Source organism: Pristiophorus japonicus, chromosome 13 (assembly GCF_044704955.1).
Source record: "Pristiophorus japonicus isolate sPriJap1 chromosome 13, sPriJap1.hap1, whole genome shotgun sequence".
NCBI classification, from domain to species: Eukaryota; Metazoa; Chordata; class Chondrichthyes; family Pristiophoridae; genus Pristiophorus; species Pristiophorus japonicus.
Window position 1 is genome coordinate 141,413,597 of NC_091989.1, and position 22,319 is coordinate 141,435,915.

The 22,319-nt window shown below is 45.1% G+C and overlaps 1 long non-coding RNA gene across 2 annotated transcripts in view; it reads right to left on the bottom strand.

Annotated features, from left to right (window-relative positions):
* LOC139278301 (uncharacterized) overlaps positions 1-22,319 on the bottom strand; it is a 113,059-nt gene that overhangs the window by 27,338 nt on the left and 63,402 nt on the right. The window contains exon 4 of one of the 2 annotated variants that reach the window (XR_011596240.1): positions 14,346-14,628. This is a non-coding gene — a long non-coding RNA (uncharacterized lncRNA). Of the gene's footprint in view, positions 1-13,837; positions 14,629-22,319 lie in introns of those variants that run through there. The other variant, XR_011596239.1, reaches the window with a different exon arrangement.

The window sequence follows — 22,319 nt, forward strand, 5'->3', positions numbered from 1 at the left end:
CATGTTTCCTCCATGTTTTCCCATTCTTGAGCTTGACAATAAACACTCTGTTACCCTCCTTGGCTGTAACAGTACCGGCGATCCATTTGGGATCTTGACCATAATTTAGTACATACACAGGATCATTAACAGAAATGTTGCGTGACATAGCTGACTTTGACGTCTGTATTCAACATGATCGTTCAAGTCAGGGTGGACAAGAGAAAGCTTGGTCTTAAGACTTCTCTTCATCAATAGTTCAGCAGGGAGGACCCTGGTAAGTGTGTCAGGTCTTGTCCTGTGACTAAGCAATATGCATGGTAAGCGAGTCTGCAGTGAACCTTGAGTTACATGTTTCATACTCTGCTTGAGGGTTTGGACAGCACGCCCTGCTTGACCATTAGATATGGGTTTGAATGGTGCTGGCCACACCTGTTTGATACCATTGAGTTTCATGAACTCTTGAAACTCCAGACTAGTGAAGCAAGGTCCGTTTTCACTTACAACGATGTCGGGCAGACCATGAGTGGCAAACATGACTCGAAGACTCTCAATGGTAACTGTGGATGTACTGGATGACATGATTATACACTCTATCCACTTGTAATATGCATCCACCACAACTAAAAACATCTTTCCCAGGAAGGGACCTACAAAGTCAATGTGGATCCTGGACCATGGTTTAGATGGCCATGACTCAGACTCAGCGGCAATTCTGCTGGTGCTTAACTTAGCTGCATGCAAGTGTTGCACTGATGCACACATGATTCCAGATCAGAGTCAATTCCAGCCCACCATACATGAGACCTGGCAATAGTTTTCATTATGACAATATTGGGATGAGTGTTATGCAGATCATGTACGAATTTCTCTCTGCCTTTCTTCGGCATAACACCACGATTACCCCACAGTAAATCTAACTGAATGGATAGTTCATCTTTGCGACGGTTGTAAGGTTTGGTCTCATCACTCTTTTGCTTTGGTATGGCAGACCAATCACCACTAAGGACACAACATTTCACAACCAAAAATATCGGGTCCTGGCTGGTCCAGGTCTTAACTTGTTGAGCCGTGACAGGGTTTCCTTCACTTTCAAAAGCATCCATAACTAACAGTAGGTCTGCAGGTTGTGGCGTCTCCACCTCCAGTGTGGGTAACGGCAGACAGTTCAGTGCATCAGCACAATTCTCGGTGCCAGGTCTATGGCGACTGACATAATCATAGGCAGATAATGTCAGCGCCCACCTCTGGATGCAGGACGATGCATTGGTATTGATACCTTTGTTTTCTGAAAACAATGAAATGAGTGGCTTGTGACCTGTTTCTAGTTCAAACTGAAGACCAAATAGCATCTTTTTAACCCCATGCATACAGGCTAATGCTTCTTTTTCTGGCATGCTGTAGGCTCTCTCCGCCTTTGACAAACGTTTTGAAGCATACGCAACAGGTTATAGTTTACCCGACTCATTAGTTTGTTGGAGCACGCAACCATATGACGAAGCATTACAGGCCAATCCGCTTACACGGATCATAATGTACCAGGAGCTTGTTCGAGCAAAGCAGATTAGTAGCTTTCTCAAAAGCTCTATCTTGAAATGCAGTGGCTCTAATGAAATGCTCAATCTAGGTAGGAAATTACCGAAGTAGTTGAATAGACCAAGGAACGAACGCAGCTCCGTCACATTCTGAGGCTTGGGTGCATTTTTGATGGCCTTGATTTTTGAGTCCGTAGGCCTGTTGCTGTCAGCAACAATTTTCCTCCCAAGGAATTCGACTTCCGGTGCCATGAAGACGCACTGCGAATGTTTCAGTCTGAGTCCCACTTTGCCCAGACGATGTAGAACCTCTTCCAGGTTGTTCAGATGTTCGGCGGTGTCATGACCTGTGATCAGGATGTCATCTTGGAACACGACAGTTCTAGGGACGGACTTCAGTAGACTCTCCATGTTCCTCTGAAATATGATTGCAGCCAAGCGAATTACAAAAGGACACCTGTTGTAGATAAACAGTTCTTTATGAGTGTCGATGCATGTAAGTTTCTTCGACGTCTCGACAAGCTCCTGTGTCATGTAGACCGATGTCAGATCCAGTTGAGTGAATGACTTCCATTCGGCTAGTGTTGCAAACAGGTCATCAGTCTTTGGTAATGGTTATTGATCCTGTTTCGAAACTCGGTTGATCGTAACCTTTTAGTCTCCACAAATCCTGACAGTGCCATCACTCTTCAACACAGGAACAATGGGGCTGGCCCATTCATTAAATTTGACCGGTGATATGACCCCTTCACGTTGGAGTCTGTCCAGTTCGATTTCAACCTTCTCCCTCATCATGTATGGAACCGCCAGAGCTTTATGATGGACGGGTCTTGCATCCGAGTCCACATGGATCTGCACCTGGGCTCACATGAAATGGCCGATGCCTGGTTCAAACAGCGAGGGGAACTTGCACAGCATTTGAGCACATGAAGTATCATCCTCCGACGACAACGCTTTGATATCGTTCCAATTCCATTTGATTTTTTCTAGCCAATTTCTGCCGAACAGCATTGGATCATTGCCTCGAACAATCCATAACGGTAAATCATGAACCGCACCATCAAAAAACACCTTGACTACTGCACTGCCAATCACCGTTATGAGTTCTTTCGTGTGCGAATGCTCCCAAGATATGGGAAATGGTCCATGCTGTCCAGGGCCGCGCCATAGATCTTGATGATTGGAGGGAAGTGCTGTGCGGCGGTGACAGGCTGGTGGAGGACCTTTGTCTTACGATATTAAGCATAAGGCCCGTGCTTTCATATGCCTCAGTGAATACATTGACTATATCCTGGAGTTCAGCCTCTGAATGTGCACAGACGCAGGCGTCGTCCGCATACTGCAGCTCAACGACAGAGGCTGGGGTGATCTTGGATCTGGCCTGGAGGCGGCGTAGGTTTAACAGCTTCCCACTGGTTCTGTAGTTTAGTTCCACTCCAGCGGGGAGCTTGCTGATTGTGAGGTGCAGCATGGCTGCGGGGAAGATTGAGAAGAGGGTTGGAGCGATAATGCAGCCCTGTTTGACCCCGGTCCGGACATGGATTGGGTCTGTAATGGATCCGTTGGTAAGGGTCACGGCCTGCATGTCATCGTGAAGCAGGCGAAGGATGTTGACAAACTTTTGGGGGCATCCGAAATGGAGGAGGACACTCCATAGACCGTCACAGTTGATAGTGTCAAAGGCCTTTGTAAGATCGAAAAAGGCCATGTATAAGGGCTGGCGCTGCTGCCTGCATTTTTTCTGCAACTGGTGCGCTGCAAAGATCATGTCTGTTGTTACCCGTACGGGACAAAATCCACATTGTGATTCCGGGAGGAGCTCCTCGGCCACAGGGAAAAGATAATTGAGGAGAACGCGAGAGACAACTTTCCAAGTGGCTGAAAGCAGGGAGATTTCCCTGCTGCCACAGTCGGACTAATCCCCCTTTTTAAAAATGGACATAATCACTGCATCTCTCAGATCTCCCTGCATGCTCTCCTCCCTCCAGATGAGCGAGATGAGGTCATGTATCCGCGCCAACAGTGCCTCTCCGCCATATTGTCAACAAGGGCAGACATTGATGCGGAAGTTCAGCATCACCTCCAGTGTGCCAGTGCAGCCTTTGGCCGTCTGAGGAGAAGAGTGTTTGAAGGCCAGGCCCTCAAGTCTACCACCAAGCTCATGGTCTACAGAGCTGTAGTGGCACCCGCCCTCCTGTATGGATCTGAGGCATGGACAATGTATAGAAGGCACCTCAAGTTGCTAGAGATATATCACCAGTGGCGCCACCTGGTGGCCAGTAACTCCAAGCATACATACATGACAACACACCACAATAAACTCAGCGACCTGGTCAGGGTGGTACTGCAGGCTGCCACCAGAATGGTCCAGGAAACTGAAGCACTGCTTTCGGACTCCAATTGTCTTTTCGACAATGTTGTATGTCATTATGTGGCTTTCATTATAACGTTTCTCTGCTTCAGTTACGGGATTATGCAGTGGGGTCATCAGCCAACTGACAAGTCCATATCCCTTATCTCCCAGCATCCTGCCGTGACCTTCTGGCTGATTGAGAAACAGGTCAGGGATAGCACTCTCACGTGGGATGTGCACATCATGGATGCTGCCAGGAAATGCAACATTTACTGTCATGATTATTTGTTTGTGGTCCACAACAAGCTGCACATTTAGGGAGTGGAATTCCTTTCTATTACGAAACACCTCCACGTTCTTTAAGGGGGCTTTCAGGGCAATGTGCATGCAGTCTATTGCTCCTTGCACCTTGTGGAAGTCTACTATTCTGGAGAAACCCAAAGCCCTCCCTGTCTGTGCCTCCCTGGTCGTAGGGAAGCTTATAAAGTCCATCCTGCGAGCGTAAAGGGCTTCAGTCACCTGCCGAATACAGCAGTGTGTGGCGTGCTGAGATATATGACAGATGTCGTCAGCTGAAGCCTGAAAAGATCCCGAAGCATAGAAAGCTAGGACTGTAGTAATCTTCACCTCAACGGACAGTATGGTTCTGATGGTGCTGAAAGGCTGAAGATCCCCCTTGATGAGCTGGCAAATCTCATCAATGACCTCCTTCCGGAAGTGCAGCCTCCTAAGACACGCGTTTTCAGACAAGTTGAGGTAAGATTGTGTTTCTTTGTACCTTCGTTGGCTGTATGCTCGTCTCCTCTGTCTCCGCCTATGCATTTCTCTGCCACCTCTTTGATTGATCCTTTCAAAAACCAGCTTGTGAGCAGTTATGAGTAATGGCGCAGAAATATAGGCCCCATCACTATCAATAATTATTTTCAATTGCTATAAATGCACTTTTCACTGAAGAATGTACATCTATTAAACTACTCTCTCTATATAAGCCCCAGTCTGTATAACAATCTCAGTCTAATACTCTCTCTATTCCAGCCCCAGTCTAACTCTAGGCCCCATCACTTTCAATAATTATTTTCACTTGGTATAGATGCACTTTTCATAAAAAAATGCCTAATCCACTAGGCCACTATTATTAAAATTAAATATAATTATTTGAGTAGATCTATCTATACAGCTCCGATAAATAACTCACAACTATCTAAGTACGATGTTTTAGCTGCCTCCACTCTTCCTCCGATCTTCAAAATGGCGCCTTAATGCCCATTTCCTTCAGTAAAGCCCGGGAGAAGCAACTATTACCCAGCCATGTTCTCGGCGAGTGATCAACCTGGCAAAGTGCTGGCGATGTGCCGAAAGTTTGGATGGGCGATGTGCGGGCGATCAGCTCGCCGATCAGTTCGGCAAAGTGAGCCGAAACTTGGGGGCTTATTTTTCCAGCGATTTTTCTGGCCTAGTTTCCACTTTTTCCTCAAAATGGATGATCGAGGTCCATTTTGGGTGATATATGGCCCATAGATGGGCGATGTGAAGTGGAAAGTCTCGTAGCCAAGTTTGGTGATGATATAAAGATGGGTGGAAAAGCAAACTGTGAGGAGGACACATCAAATCTGCAGAGGGATATAGGCAGGTTAAGTGAGTTGGCAAAAATCTGGCAGATGGCATATAATGTTGGAAAATATGAGGTTATCCACTCTGGCAGTAAGAATAGAAAAGCAAATGTTGGAAAATATGAGGTTATCCACTCTGGCAGTAAGAATAGAAAAGCAAATTACAATTTAAATGGAGAAAAATTGCAAAGTTTTGTAGTACATAGAGACCTGGGGGTCCTTGTGCATGAAACACAAAAAGTTAGTTTGCAGGTACAGCAAGTAATTAGGAAGGCAAATGGAATGTTGGCCTTTATTGCAAGGGGGATAGAATATAAAAGCAGAAAAGTCCTGGGTATTGGTAAGGCCACATCTAGAGTACTGCGTACAGTTTTGGTCTCCGTATTTAAGGAAGGATATATTTGCATTGGAGGCTGTTCAGAGAAGGTTCACTAGGTTCATTCCAGAGATGAGGGAGTTGACTTATGAAGATAGGTTGGGGAGGTTGGGCCTATACACATTGGAGTTCAGAAGAATGAGAGGTGATCTAATCAAAACATATAAGATAATGAGGGGGCTCGACAAGGTGAATGCAGAAAGGATATTTCCACTCATAGGGGAAACTAAAACTAGGGGACATCATCATCATCATACGCAGCCCCTCGAAATCGAGGAAGACTTGCTTCCACTCTAAAAGTGAGTTCTTAGGTGACTGAGCAGTCCAATATGGGAATTACAGTCTCTGTCACAGGTGGGATAGACAGTTGTTGAAGGAAAGGGAGGGTGGGAAGACTGGTTTTCCACATGCTCCTTCCGCTGCCTGCGTTGCTTTCTGTATGCTCTCGGCAACAAGACTCAAGGTGCTCTGCGCCCTCCCAGATGCTGTTCCTCCACTTAGGGCAGTATTTGGCCAGGGACTTCCAGGTGTCGGTGGGGGTGTTGCATTTTATCAAGCAGGCTTTGAGGGTGTCCTTGAAGCATTTCCTCTGCCCAATTGGGGCTTGCTTGCCATGTAGGAGTTCCGAGTAGATTGCTTGCTTTAGGAGTCTTGTGTCAGGCATGTGAACAATGAGGCCCGCCCAACGGAGCTGGTCGAGTGGCAAGTGGGACATAGTCTCAGAGTAAGGGGCCGCCCATTTAAAACTGAGATAATGAGGAATTTCTTCTCTCAGAGGGTTGTAAATCTATGGAATTCTCTGCCCCAGGGAGCTGTGGATGCTGGGTCTTTGAATATATTTAAGGCGGAGATAGACAGATTTTTGAGCGATAAGGGAGTAAAGGGTTATGGGGAGCAGGCAGGGAAGTGGATCTGTGTCCATGATCAGATCAGCCATGATCTTATTGAATGGTGGAGCAGGCTCGATGGGTCGAATGGCCTAATCCTGCTCCTATTTCTTATGATAAGAAATCTCTGCATTTTTTTAGAGCTAAAGTGCCATAATTTCAGCCAATTAGCGTTTATTCATTTGGGTATGAAGTCAGTGGGCAGCCTTATAGAATTATCTAAATTTTGTCTGTCATCCTTATGCTGGTGCCAGCTCCCTCACCAGAGCTATTTCTCTAATCCTACTTTTAGTTCATTGCTGTGTTTATCTAATGCATCCTTGGATACTATAATTGACAAGTTCAATAGTCAGTTGTGGTCATCATCAGCCTTTGTACTGAGAGACTCCTCATCCTCAGTGATTTCAATCTCAATCTCAGCTCCCCTTGCCTTTCCTAAACTTCTCCCTCCCTGTAAACTCTCCTTTCCTTCATCGTGGCCAACCCCCTAACCATGCCATCTTACATGGTCTTCCATGTAATCAATCACAGACAGGACCACTTCCTTGTATCCTTCACCAACTGCATCCCCTTACCCCATTGGGAAAGATAGGTGCATAAGCAGGAAATGTTGGAGATTAAATAAAGCAGTTTTTTTGATGGAATAGCTTTGGGAGAGAAAACACAACCTAGCATTTTGCAGGATGTGGAATTTGTGAAACATAAAACAAGAGAACATTTGGGCAGGTCAATTGAATCAGGCCAGAGGCACACAAATGCTGATGGGAGCCACAAATAAGACTATGTTCTTGACAATTTTGAAGTTGTGACTCATCCAAAACCGAATATCTTGGAACCTTGCAAAAGCCTTGGACACCATGGTGAAAATTGAGAGGTTGGAGTACAAAATGTGATGAAACAATCAATCATTTGTAGATTTTATCAAAGGATACCACAGAAGGATTATCTTTAACAAAAGGTATTCTCCATCCATATAATGCCAAAATTGCGTAAAAATAATATTAATTCTATATTAGCTTTGTGAGCAGGAACAAGTCCATAAGACCTAGGATCAGCAAGGGCAGAGCGAGGAGAATTTTGGGCGGCTGTGCATTGAAAAGGCAATGCTTTTTGCAGTTTAAGTGCAATAAAACCAGCCCTAAATGACAATTTCAGTATTATTCAGTTGTGGTATTGTAATATGTTCTTGCACATCTTCTTGAATATATTTTATGCTCTACAGATAAGTTTCAAAGTGAAAAATAATGAAGATTAATTGGAGAAAACTAATGGGGAAGAAATTCCGATGTCCCCGGGCCCGTATGAAGTTTCTACAGACCCAGGAAGGCATCGGAAAAGCCGGTTTTCAGTTTGCAATGCGCATGCGCTGAAAACCGGCTTTTCCGATCTGTCAAGCAGGAACATATCTTGCCCAGCAAATGTCCTACTTTTACAGGTGCAAGTGTTTTAAAACTCACAAACATAATAAAAATAAAGTTAAGAAAAAATATGTTATTGTTTAAAACCCTTCCCACAACAGTAAGTTTATTTTAAGGCATAATTAAAAAAACTTTTTTTTTTAAATCAGGAAAATATATTTTTTATAAGACATTAATAATTTTAATTTAAATGAATCTTAAATATGTAGTGTATAGTTTCTAATTTTTATTAGTGTTTTGGGTGTTGTGGGGTTTCTCATTCATAGTAATAGGAGTTTCGGACTTACGAAACTCTTATTACTATGAATGAGAATATACAATACCTGATTGGCTGCCCAGAGCCATGTGACTCCAGCTCCAGACGTGTGCACGTCCTGACGTGCAAGTGCTGCGGTGCGCATGGAGAGGAGGCCTGTGGATCGCGAAGTCGAGCGGGCACAGCAGCTTCAGGTAGGTGCGCATTTATTCTCTAAAATCTAGTCGAACGCTCGCGGGAAGGAGAAAGCGGAATTTCTACGCCAATATTTTAGAAAGAGATAATAATCAAAGATAAATGTACTAATTTTGTAACACTGATTGTATAGGGTTTGACTCACAACCGGATGATGCATGCGTTTGGAGCCTAGCTTCAATGTCAGTTGCTTACATGGCCTCACAAATCGCATAATCCTGGGAGCATGTCAATGGAAGGCAACTGTAATAAACTTCACAATGATAACTTTAAAGACAGGAGAGGGCAAAACATGAAAATAATAGGCAAAGTTCTAGGGCTGGATTATCGAGGGATTTGCGACCAGTTTAGTGCCTGGGTGAAGCCCTAAATCACCGTTTTTTGGGCGCTAAACGAGTCGCACAATATTTTGCGCCCAGGCGGAACTTTCGGCGGTGGTTTTGCATTTTTTTTTCCCGCATTTTTTTTCTGCACGTTTTTTTATTCGCATGGGCCAAAGAAAAGTATCATGAAGGAGAGATACAAATTTTGTCAAAAGGGGCAAGGGAACGGTGAACCAATCAAACAGTACCTCATTTCATTAACTGAACTGGCCGCTACGTGTAACTTTGGAGCATTCACAGAGGAAATGACCAGGAATCAAATTATTGAGAAAACAACGATCCCCCACATTCGGGAACGTTTGTTAATGGAGGATGATAAAATTATATTGGATAAAGCAACTGATTTGGCCATCCAAATCGATCAGTGCTTTCCGATTCAAAAACAATCGGATCCCCTGCTTCCCCTGTGCAGCTGCAGCCCATGTGCAAGGCATTTGTCCAAAGCGGAAATCACAGCAGAGACCCAGGGCTAGCAATAAGCCACCCACTATGGATCACAGGCCTAACTTCCAGTGCTTTAACTGTGGGGACAAATCAGCTTCAGCAAAGAGTCCTAACTACCCTGCACATGGGAAGAAACACTCTGCATGTGATAAAATGAACCATTTTGTTAATGTCTGTCGCTCATCGCAGCATATTCGACATATGGACAACCCCGATAGTGATGAACCCAGTATGGTTTACACCATTAGTGACATTTCGCACATTGAAAATTCAAGGACTGTGATGTAAACAGTGATGGCACGCCCATCTGTCTCCTCATTGACCTTGGAGCCAAGTCTTCATATTGAGTGAGGCTGTGTATAAAACCACTTCACGCACTGTCAACTGCAGCCTGCAACTTCCACTCTACATGCGTACTCTGACTCTAAAATTGAGGCACTTGGGGTCATATCTGTCCCGATATACTACAAGGACATAACATTGGAGAACTTTTCCTTTCATGCCGCGAAGGGACGAAGCCTCATGGGTGTTAACCTTTTTGACAAGCTCAGGTTCAAAGTTTACGACCCAACCGGCACATCTGTGTACACGGTGGACTTTGACAAGCAGTATCCCTCAATTTTCACAGGGTTTGGAGTGACAACAAAATTCTGCCATCGTCCCCGCGTACACCCTTCCATCAAACTGGTTACGCAGTGAATTCACCGTCTCCCATTCGCGGTTCGCGACCAAGTATCCGCAGAATTAATGCAACTCGAATCTCAGGGAATCATTGAGAACATCGACTTCTCATCCTGGATCTCGAACTTAGTCATTGCTTGCCGTAAAAATGGGGAGATCTACCTATGCATCGACTTGAAAGAGGTCAACAAGGCCATCATCCCCGACAAGTACCCTCTTTTTGCCATCGACGAACTGTCTTCAGAATTCCACGGCTCAATAATTTTGAGCAGCAGTTGCCTGTAAATATCCTTAGCGGAGGACAGCAAACCGCTCTCGGCATTCACGACGCATGATGGTCTGTATCAATATCGACGCATGCCCTACGAATTATCTTCTGCACTAAGTGCATTTCAGAAGATTGTCACTACTATGCTAACAGGCATAGAGGGAGCCCTCAATCTGCTTGACTGTATCGTCGTCCATGGATGGACAATGGAAGAACATGACCAGTGACTTCACGCAATTATGGCTAGATTTGCTACACATAACATTGCACTTAATGCCGATAAGTGTACATTCGCTGCTGGAGAAGTAAACTTTCTGGGCTACAGAGTCACAGCACAAGGTGTCAAGCCAATCAGCCGTGATCATATTGAATGGTGGTGCAGGCTCGAAGGGCCGAATGGCCTGCTCTTGCACTATTTTCTATGTTTCTATGTTTGACAACATTGACGCCATCCAGCAAATGCAGGAGGCTACCAACGTCAAAGAACCTTCATCATTCCTCGGCACTTGCAGCTTCTATGTGAAGTTCATCCCGCACTACGCGCACATTGTCAAACCACTTCGCAAGTTGCTGCGCAAGGACGTCCCTTGGGAATGGACAGATTCCCAAGCTCAGGCATTCATCACGCTTAAGGAGAAAATCACATCCCCTCCTATCCTCATGCACTTTGATCCGAATACCACTATATATGTCACCACGGATGCATCAGGCACTGCCATCGGTGCTGTGCTCTTGCAATGGATTGATGGCCTGGAACGTCCAGTCGCCTTCACCTTTCATACACTCTCGTCTGCTGAATGTGAAGCACTCGCTTGCATCTACGCATGTGAATGCTGGCACACCTACCTCTATGGCAGGAAATGTATCCTCCGTACGGATCACCAAGCACTAACTACGCTACTTGCTACAACTGGATCGGGGCACAGACCACTACGAATCAACCGATGGTCAGATCACCTTCATCAGTATAACTTTGATGTACAGTACATTGCTGGCAATCGCAACCACATAGCTGACATGCTCAGCCACTCGACACCTGCTTCAGACTCTGGTGCTGACTTGTTCACAGACGGCGACGCATATCTCACGTCGATCATCACTCAGTCCATCAGAAACCTTGTCTCCTGCAACAAACTCAAAACTGAATCACAGCGTGATGCTATGCTCCAGTACATGTACCACTTCCTCCAGACTGAGTGGCCTAAGCAAATTCTGGATGAGCTGAAAACCTTCCACAGACTTCGCGATTAATTATCCATTTGGAACGATGGCTGCCTAGCTCATGGTGACAGAGCAGTAATTACCAAGTTGCTTCAACAGCACGTTCTATCATTGGCACACGATGGACACCCTGGCATTGTCTACATGAAGCAGAGATGTCGCGATTCAGTATGGTGGCCTGGGATTGACACTCGCATCGATGTATTTGTCTCACACTTCGAAGCATGCAGTCTGAGTGAAAAGGCCACAAACATCCGACCAGCATCAATGAAGCCCATTCCATGGCCATAAAAACCATGGCAACAACTTCAGTTGGATATCTTCAGTCCATTTGAAGCAGCTCCACAGCACCAGCGTTTCCTTGTTGTAGTGCATGACTGCATTCCAAATGGCCAAAAATCACGACAAGTTCAGTGACCTCATCAACAATCGTCACTATTCTGTTCATGAAGTGAGGTCATAATTATTGACATAGGACCATAATTTGTGTCTGACCAGTTCACGGACTTCCTCACTCGTCATGCTATCGAGCATCCCCTTACTGATCGGTACAATCCTCAAAGCAACTGAGGTATTGAGCGATTTAACCATGTCATCAAAGAGGGTTTGAAAGCCAACCTCACAGCAGGCTAAACATTCAAACCATTCATGTACCACATGTACCACTTCCTCCAGACTGAGTGGCCAATCAGCCGCGGTTCAGACCATTCTCCGCACATACCATTCGACAAAGCACTCGCTAATGGGGAAGACACCCGCTGAGCTCATGATTAGGCGGAATCTTCGTTGGCTACTGGACATTCTCAAACCCCCAGTCAAACCTAGCGCAAAGATAACCACATCCCAGATTTCGAAACGGCAACGAAAAACAAAGTCGTAGACTGACACAAAACGATGCGCTCAAAAGCCCCAACTGAAGAACGGAGATTGGGTCAGAGTTAAAAGCCCAAACCATAGTCATAAGCTTGCATCTTCACTTTTACCTCCAAAATAGATCGAGCGAAAGTTCAGCCCTCACACTTACGAGCTCAATGATGGAACTCGATAGAACGCTTGTAGACTGATCCCAATTCACAGGCCACCAGACCAGCAGGATAGAACAGAGGCACCATTCTGTTTCCCAACTGAAAACCTCAATCAAACACCATAAGCTCCACGCCGGACTCAGCATATCAGAACATGGTCTGGCTAACTCAAAGACTTTGACTGTTCATAGACTGTGTTTTCAGAAGGGAGGAAGTATGTTGTGTTCATACTCTATTTGTTTGTCATACGAACTCTCACCAAACAGGCATTAGGATCCTGCGGGAGCTATTCACAGTTGCTGTAAATATGCTGGTTCATGCTGGTTTTGGGACACCATTTTGGGAGTTGCTATAAAGGACACAGTTAATTTACCTTACTCCTGTTTCAGTTAGTCTGTTATTTACGTACACAACAATGTACTTCATAAACTTCCCAATGACTAAGGAGGCACTGAATGAGAGGGCTGTGAGTTTTAGATGAATTGCTGGCGTCTTCAAGGTTCAGGGTGCCATTGACTGTGCACATCGCCCTGCGAGCACCTTTACTCAATCCAGAGGTTTATCAAAACCGAAAGGGATTCCAATCCATGAGCGTACAGATCGTCTGCGACCATACTCAGCACATCATGGCAGTCAATGCCCAATATCCAGGGAGCATCCATGATGCTTTCATCTTGTGTGAGAGCTGTGTCTCATGCCTGTTTCTCTCAGCAGTCTAGTCCTGTAGTTTTAGTTGGTTTTTGTTGCGTAATAAAACTGACACTGGGTTAAGCCTAAGCTTTTGTGCCACATGTTGTCCTTTTCCACTATAAGTTCCGAGGTCTAAGAATCAGAGTAGAGCGAAAAACAAACATCCTACAACCCACACCACCACCACAGGGGAGGCCTCGTGGAGCTTTCGCCACTGCAAAAGCCTTACGTCAGCAGCTCATAATTCAACACTTTGCTTGAAGAGTGAACGGCACGTTTGACCATTGCCTGGCCACTCTATCCCACCATGTTGACTACTCCCACTCTTATTCTGTAAATGACACACTACATAGGAATGGTTAAGGTGAACAAAATAATTTAATAAACATTGTAAACTTGTTAAAAATTATTTTCAAATTTAAATAAAAATTATTAAACACTGAACTTGAACAGAATTTTTAAACTTTTCAAACTTTTATAAATTAACAACAAAACAACAACAAAACAACAACCCCTTTACTGAACGTCTTTTACATCCGGGTCTTCCCCCTTCACACTAACCCCCTTCCCTCGCTTCATGACCCTACCCAAGTTGGCACAGTGTTCGTGCAGCACGGTGGCTTGAGTCCTGCTGTATTGGGGGGAGAGACAATGGAGACGCCATGTGTGGATCCACTGGAGAAGTTTGGGCTATGGAAGGCCCGGCTTCTGAATGACGAACCTCTTGCTCGGCCTCACCATTCACAGGTGATGTGGGTCTGGGTGTGACACTGGGGACTGTAGTGTCAAAGATGGAGGCCATCAATTGCACGTGGGCATTGACAGCCTCGCAGGTTTCGCGGCTCGCACGGACAATCTGTGACCCGATCTCCGTCATGTTCGCAGATAGTGTCGCGATGTTTGCGGGAATCCTGCCCAATACCTTTATGAGCTGTCGGGTGAGCTGGACGCTCTCCCTGGACAGTCCCACCATGTCCAGTTGTGCGTTCACCTGTCTGTCAGCAGACCGGCTTTACCGACTCACCCTCCGGAGAGACGGCATACAGGATTCAGTCCCGGGATTGCGTTGCTCCATGTCACTAGTACACGGGGCCTCGGAAGGATGAAAGCCCGAGAATGTTTCATCCTCGGACGAGGTGTTGATCGGTGGTATAAGAGGTGTCGAGTGCATTGGCTCCCCCACTCTCCCAGAGTAAGCTGCTCCGTCCGCTCCTCTCCTTCAAGTTCCTCGTCCTCCTCCTCCCTCCTCACCTGACGGCCTGAGGTGGAGGCTTCCATTGAAGGATTTGGCGCATGCGACTCCTCATCTGGAAATAGAAAACAACAGACGTGTGGTTAGCAGCAGGGGAGGGGGTAGGGTGACATGAGTAAGGTCACATAGCACAGGCTCATTTGAAAGACCACCACTACTCTATTATATGTAGTCCAGAGATACTGAATCACATTGCCCCAACCCTAGTCCACAAACACTACATCACATTGCCCCAACCCTGCCCAGGGTGTATGCAGGACTCACCCTCACTATCGAACAGTGGGGTCAGCACCCCCATAGGCAGTTGTCCTCCCTGAGGCACCGATCAGACCAGCCAGATTTGCTTCACTTAACATTGTACATCCTGGCTGCTACATGATATGCTACGTTGGCACCACCCCATACCAGCACTATAAAGCCATTCCTTTCACACTCATCACCATGAGTGGGTTATGTCTTAACATTCACTGGAACTTCCCTGCATGCTGTGACTCCCTCCATAAGCATCTGGAGAGAGTCATGGGAGAGCCTGGGTGCAGTTGTGCACCTTTGTGCAGTGCTTGTCAGTATTTGCAGCACCTCAATGCTGTTGAATGCTGACAGCACAACTCTGAAAATTAATGTAGATATGATCCCTTTAAGGAAACCGGCTGATGACATGTCATCAGATGACATCATCAGACCCGCTTCCTTTTAATTGGCCGGGAACCTTGCAGGGCGGGCTTAATAAGCCCAATCAGGGCAAAATCATTGGGAGGAGGCGGAATAAAGACAGGAGGGGGGTTTGGGGCTGCTATCTGCCCCGACCATTCCGGTCTTGCCACAGATGGCGAGATCACGGCCATAAATTCTGAAAACTGTTAGGAAAATGTATGCTATTAAAACCATGATTGACAATTGGAAATATCGCAATTACTTTTTATTCTTAACGTATCATTACAGCTTTCTAAGGCCTGGACACAGATGCACACAAAGGCATGCTCTCACAAGGTGTAAACTGACAGGGCAGTGATAATGGGGTGGATTTTGTGGTGGGTATGACGATGTTCTCTGGGAGTAGGCCATCATACCGCCTTTGAAATTGACCGTAAGTTCGGGATTTCCACATGCGTTTGCGCTAAATCCCAAACTTGCAATCTGTCAAGGTAAATCGATGGGGAAATACAGAGTTGGGCTAATTGCCCAACAACTGCCCAACAGTTACCGATTAAAATGTTACAGTTTGTGAAAGCAGGCGAAGGAGCCTGTTTCACTGTGAAAGGAACCTGGAAGATCTTGCATGCATTTCTGTTATGGTTCCTGACAGGGTGCACCTTGAAAGTTGACAAAAAAGTTTGCACTTACGATCGATTTTACATTATTAATGATGTACATTCACATGATTTCACTAACTGTAATGGTGCTAGTTACATACGTGCTCCGTTTCAAAGAATTTGAGAATTCATATTTCAAATAAAAATAAAACTTTAAACATTTTAGTCAGGGAAATGCTAATAAAGAAAATTTTAAGGCAAAGATGTTGATATTGTCTGTAAGCATGATTGTGTGCAAGACTCAAAAATCAACATGCTGGTATTTTGTTACATAATTTTAACAAAATGCTGATATATGAAATAAGTCCAAGTACCAGTTTTGTAAGTATGCAGTTCGACATATTTTGCCAACAATTCTATTTTCTCTATTTGTTTTCGTTCGATGCTTTCAGCCTATATTCAAATTGGAGATTCTGTCTGTAGCCTTCAGGGAATGTTGTGCCAATGCTAGTGCTCACTTATTCTTTTACTGCTGAACAGTTTTGTTTGGCAGTTAATGCCTAAATCATGAACTAATGTAGTGATATTCCGCTGCCTTCCAAAGTCAAGGATGATTACATCAGGTCATGTAATAAAACTAGAAACATAGAAACTTAGAAAATAGGTGCAGGAGCAGGCCATTCGGCCCTTCTAGCCTGCACCACCATTCAATATGATCATGGCTGATCATGCAACTTCAGTACCCCATTCCTCCTTTCTCTCCATATCTCTTGATCCCTTTAGCCGTAAGGGTCACATCTAACTCCCTTTTGAATATTTCTAACGAACTGGCCTCAACAACTTTTTGTGGTAGAGAATTCCACAGGTTCACAATTCTCTGAGTGAAGAAGTTTCTCCTCATCTCGGTCCTAAATGGCTTACCCCTTATCCTTAGACTGTGACCCCTGGTTCTGGATTTCCCCAACATTGGGAACATTCTTCCTGCATCTAACCTGTCCAATCCCGTTAGAATTTTATATGTTTCGATGAGATCCTCTCTCATTCTTCTAAATTCCTGTGAATATAACCTAGTCGATTCAATCTTCCTTCATATGTCAGTTCTGCCATCCCGGGAATCCATCTGGTGAACCTTTGCTGCACTCCCTCAATAGCAAGAATGTCCTTCCTCAGATTAGGAGACCAAAACTGTACACAATATTCAAGGTGGGGCCTCACCCAGGCCGTCTACAACTGCAGTAAGACCTCCCTGCTCCTATACTCAAATCCTCTCGCTATGAAGGCCAACATGACATTTGCCTTCTTCACCACCTGCTGTACCTGCATGCCAACTTTCAATGACTGATGTACCATGACACCCAGGTCTCATTGCACCTCCCCTTTTCCTAATCTGTTACCATTCAGATAATATTCTGCCTTCCTGTTTTTGCCACCAAAGTGAATAACCTCACATTTATCGACATTATACTGCATCTGCCATGCATTTGCCCAGTCACCTAACCTGTCCAAGTCACCCTGCAGCCTCTTAGCATCCTCAATACTTAATCAGTTTGGATCCTTTGAATGTGAGTTAACTTTGACTACTTTTCTACTTTTACTTGGGCAGACCTGAATAGCATGTGGTTTATACAACAGTGGAAACTTCTTACTCGTGTCTGTTCAATTTTATTTCCTCAACCACCTCCCCCTCGCACCCTCCACTGCCCGCTTCCCCCCCCCCACCCCCGCCCCAACTATCATGTCAAAAGGATTTAATTTTAGAGAAAACTTAGGAACCATTTGAGATCTCACAATTCACACAAATTAAGCTATTTGAAAACTAAAGAAAACTACCCAGTCAATGTTCCAAATCTGACATATTTGTAAGTTTTGGTACACTGCATTAATATCAGCAGGATTCTTTTCAGCATTGGCTCTCAGGTACAGTTGAAAACACATCCATTTTCATGGAAACATTGCACTCAGTGTACCATTGGGAAGATATGGATTTTTAATGCAGACATACTTCAGTCTTGATTGCAGCAATTTCATGCTTGTTTATATGTTAGTAACCACCAAGGGAAAAATAGGGATTCAGTGTACTGAGCAAAAGTACTTGGAAAAGCCTTGTACTTGGATTTTGATTATAAGATTTAAAATGTGAGGTGTCTGGATGAAGGATTTTCTGCCAGGGAAGTGAATGTGAAGCGCTTGTATATTGGAAAATATCCTTGAAGCAGAATTATACTAGGTGTAAGTAATTTATCTGCAAATTGGCAATTTTTAGAAATATTTGGAAATACTTTTCACAACTTGCAAATATTTCTGCAACTCAAAATTCATACATTTCTGCAACCCAACATTCATAAAATATCATGCAGATCAAAAGCTTTGCAACTACAACTTATGTCAAAGCTTCCTCCTTTTTCTCCAACAAAATCTTCAAGCAACATTGAAGGTGTGCACTTAAAAGCTGTTGTAAATCCAGCCACAGATCCATTTATGACCAATGGAATGAGTTTGGCTTGAAAGCTGACTCACCTTTGCAAACATATAACTTCTTTCAGAGTGTAACAAAATCATATGAAATCTTCACTGACTATGTCTTCATTTCAGTTTTCCTGAGCATCAGATTTCTTACAGCTCTGAGAACCCCCATTTTGAAATGATGAGTTTGGAATTGCTTTTGGTCAACACACCAAATGGAAGGTTACTGAGTAACGGGGAGCTAAAAGATCAGTATATATACCATGGGGTAGATTTTTAACTTGGTTTCTGGCCATAAAACAGGCGTTACACATTGTTATAGAAATGTTCATTTCCATTGATATCAATATTTTATTTTCCCAGACCAATGATGACACTAAAGGGAACAAATTCCACTGTGCTGCTCAGAACATATCATAATACTGCAATCCCAGCTTGGAGAGACACAGTTTTTAATCTCTCCAGTATATTGTGGTGTATGTGGCAGCTTCAGATGATTTGCACCACAAGCCCTTCTGCAAGAGGAACAAAGACTTGTTTTTGCTCCTGGCATGGTTGCTGCAATGGCTGGCATAGATGCCTTGGACAGCAGAGTGAAGAATGCTATCTCTCACCCTTTCACTGATCTTATTGTCACTGTTCGGCCTGCTTTCCCAAGGATCAGTGTCGAAGCAGAGTCACAGCCAAGTACAAATGGCAAGGCTGCACATGCATTATGATGCTGTCTCAGAACAGTACCATGCCCTCCTGCCCGTCTCCCCAGATACCTGCACAAGTGACAGAAAATGGACAGGATGCTCTTGCAACATTAGTCACCACACAGCCTGCAACAAGTCCCTCTGGAGCCTTTGCTGCGTTAAGACAAGAGTCGCTTTAAGATCCAATGACTATGCTGCAGAATAAATCACCAGTCAGCTACTCAGAACCTTCAGCCACTGCAAGGAGAAGGAGGAAACTAGATTTGAAAGGGCACACCACTTCAGACAGAAGAGTAACAGAGACAAAAAAACCAGAGGATGGCACAGATATTTCTGTCGATTAAAGAATTGTTAGTACTGACGGGCTGAATCTTAACTCCCCAAAATAGGTGGGTTCGAGTCATGTCATGGGTTAAAATGCAAACACATCTGAAACATGAACCCGACCTGCTTCGAACCCACCCACTTCTGGTTTTAACGGAGGCGGGATAAGAGGCAGGTGACCAATCCGCTTGTGGGAAGTGGGTTGATCATTTAAATATGATAATGATGCTGTCTGCTTTCATTTTAACAGCGATTCTATGTTTTACTCATTTCGGCTGGGTTTCCCAGGCCTCAGGAAACCCAGCAGTTGCAAGAAGGGCTGAATCCAACAGGCAAATGCCTTTGCAGCACTGCTTATGGGCCAGGAGGAGCAGGAGTGTTTCCTCCAGGCCCAACAAGCTACCTAGTAAATCATGCCCCCGTCCCGCCCCCCACCACCCCCCCATCATGATCTGTCTGCTCCCCCACCTCGGCCACCATCAGAGCCCCCTGACGACCATCAGAGCCCCCTGCGATCACTCTCACTCCCCCCACTGTGCCTACCTGCTCTTGTAGGCTGCGGCCTACTAAAGCAGGTTTCCCACCAAATAGGCCTTCAGCCTGTCAATCAGGCTGCCTATGGTCGGGAACCTGGCAGAAAAAAATTTAAAGGAGACCTGCAGTTAAAAACTGCAGTACATTTGGGAGATCCATTCTTTTGGGTTTTCTAACCTCACAACAGCCCCTCCATCCCCAGCACAGATCTCGCTACTGGGTTAAAATCCAACCCAATATACGTAGACTGATTTGGGGCACTGTGGGAGAATGCCTGGGAGAATAAGTTGCTGAATGTTGCCCTGGTATTTGTACAGGAGAGCTAATTGTCAACAAATGAATAATTTGAAATACTTGTAAAAAGAAGGCCACTTTTGTATGACATTATTATGGAAGATGTGATGGAACAAGAGAGGACGGAGGAAAGGGGATTGAAGCACCATTTGTTGAGGATATACCATTCAGGATATTAACTGCTTCCCCAAAGAATATACAGGCAACATGGGACATCTGAAAGCCTTCTTGTCCACAGCTGTTTGGACCCTATGCTTTGGAATTCCTTCCCTAAACCTCTCTGCCTCTCCACCTCCCTCTCCTCCTTTAAGGCCTTTCTTCAGACCTAACTTTTGATTAAACTTTTGTTAGCCCTCCTCATATTTCCTCCTTTGGCTCTGTTGTGCATCTGTAAAGCACACACTCCCATGTTCCGCCAACAGGGAGCGTATCCCCTGAAGTCCCAAGGGATCCCAGCATCCCTTGGGAGCACTGTATATAAGCCGGCCCCTAAGGCCTGTTCCTCACTCTGTAGTGTCTTAATAAAGACTGAGGTCACTGTTACTTTAGCCTCCCTGTGTGCAGCCTCAGCTGTGTTTGGAAAACAACAACTGGTGACGATTATACGAATCCAACGCAAAGAAGCTGCAAACTGTGGGCATCCTGGAGAAGTTCTCAGAGGGTGAGGACTGGGAAGCCTATGTCAAATGACTAGACCAGTACTTTGTAGCCAGCGAGCTGGACGGAGAAGGAAACGCTGCAAAAAGGAGAGCGGTCCTCCTCACAGTCTGCGGGGCACCGACCTACAGCCTCATGAAGAATCTTCTGGCTCCAGTGAAACCCACAGATAAGTTGTATGAGGAGCTGTTTACACTGGTTCGGGAGCATCTAAACCCAAGGGAGAGCATGCTGATGGGGAGGTATCGGTTCTACACATGCCAGCGATCTGAAGGTCAGGAAGTGGCGAGCTACGTCGCCGAGCTAAGGCGACTTGCAGGACAATGTGAGTTTGATGGCTACCTGGAGCAAATGCTCAGAGACTTTTTTGTACTGGGCATTGGCCACGAGACCACCCTATGAAAACTTTTGACTGTAGAGACACCGACCCTCAGGAAGACCATTGCGATAGCACAGGCGTTTATGTCCACCAGTGATAACACAAAACAAATCTCTCAACAAACAAGTGGCAGCAATGTTCATAAATTAACTGGAACTGTGTTTGCGAGCAGAAATGTACAGGGCAGAACCCACAAGTCTGCAACTGCCAGCAGGCCTCAGGTGACCCAGGACATTAACAACCTTCCGGATATAAGAGGGGTCAGAGGGTCTACTAAGGAGGAGGAACTGAGGGAAATCCTTATTAGTCGGGAAATTGTGTTGGGGAAATTAATGGGATTGAAGGCCGATAAATCCCCAGGGCCTGATGGACTGCATTCCAGAGTATTTAAGGAGGTGGCCTTGGAAATAGCGGATGCATTGACAGTCATTTTCCAGCATTCCATTGACTTTGGATCAGTTCCTATCGAGTGGAGGGTAGCCAATGTAACCCCACTTTTTAAAAAAGGAGGGAGAGACAAAACAGGGAATTATAGACTGGTCAGCCTGACATCGGTAGTGGGTAAGATGATGGAATCAATTATTAAGGATGTCATAGCAGCGCATTTTGAAAGAGGTGACATGATAGGTCCAAGTCAGCATGGATTTGTGAAAGGGAAATCATGCTTGACAAATCTTCTGGAATTTTTTGAGGATGTTTCCAGTAGAATGGACAAGGGAGAACCAGTTGATGTGGTATATTTGGACTTTCAGAAGGCTTTCGACAAGGTCCCACACAAGAGATTAATGTGCAAAGTTAAAGCACATGGGATTGGGGGTAGTGTGCTGACATGGATTGAGAACTGGTTGTCAGACAGGAAGCAAAGAGTAGGAGTAAATGGGGACTTTTCAGAATGGCAGGCGGTGACTAGTGGGGTACCGCAAGGTTCTGTGCTGGGGCCCCAGCTGTTTACACTGTACATTAATGATTTAGACAAGGGGATTAAATGTAGTATCTCCAAATTTGCAGATGACACTAAGTTAGGTGGCAGTGCGAGCTGCAAGGAGGATGCTATGAGGCTGCAGAGTGACTTGGATAGGTGAGGTGAGTGGACAAATGCATGGCAGATGAAGTATAATGTGGATAAATGTGAGGTTATCCACTT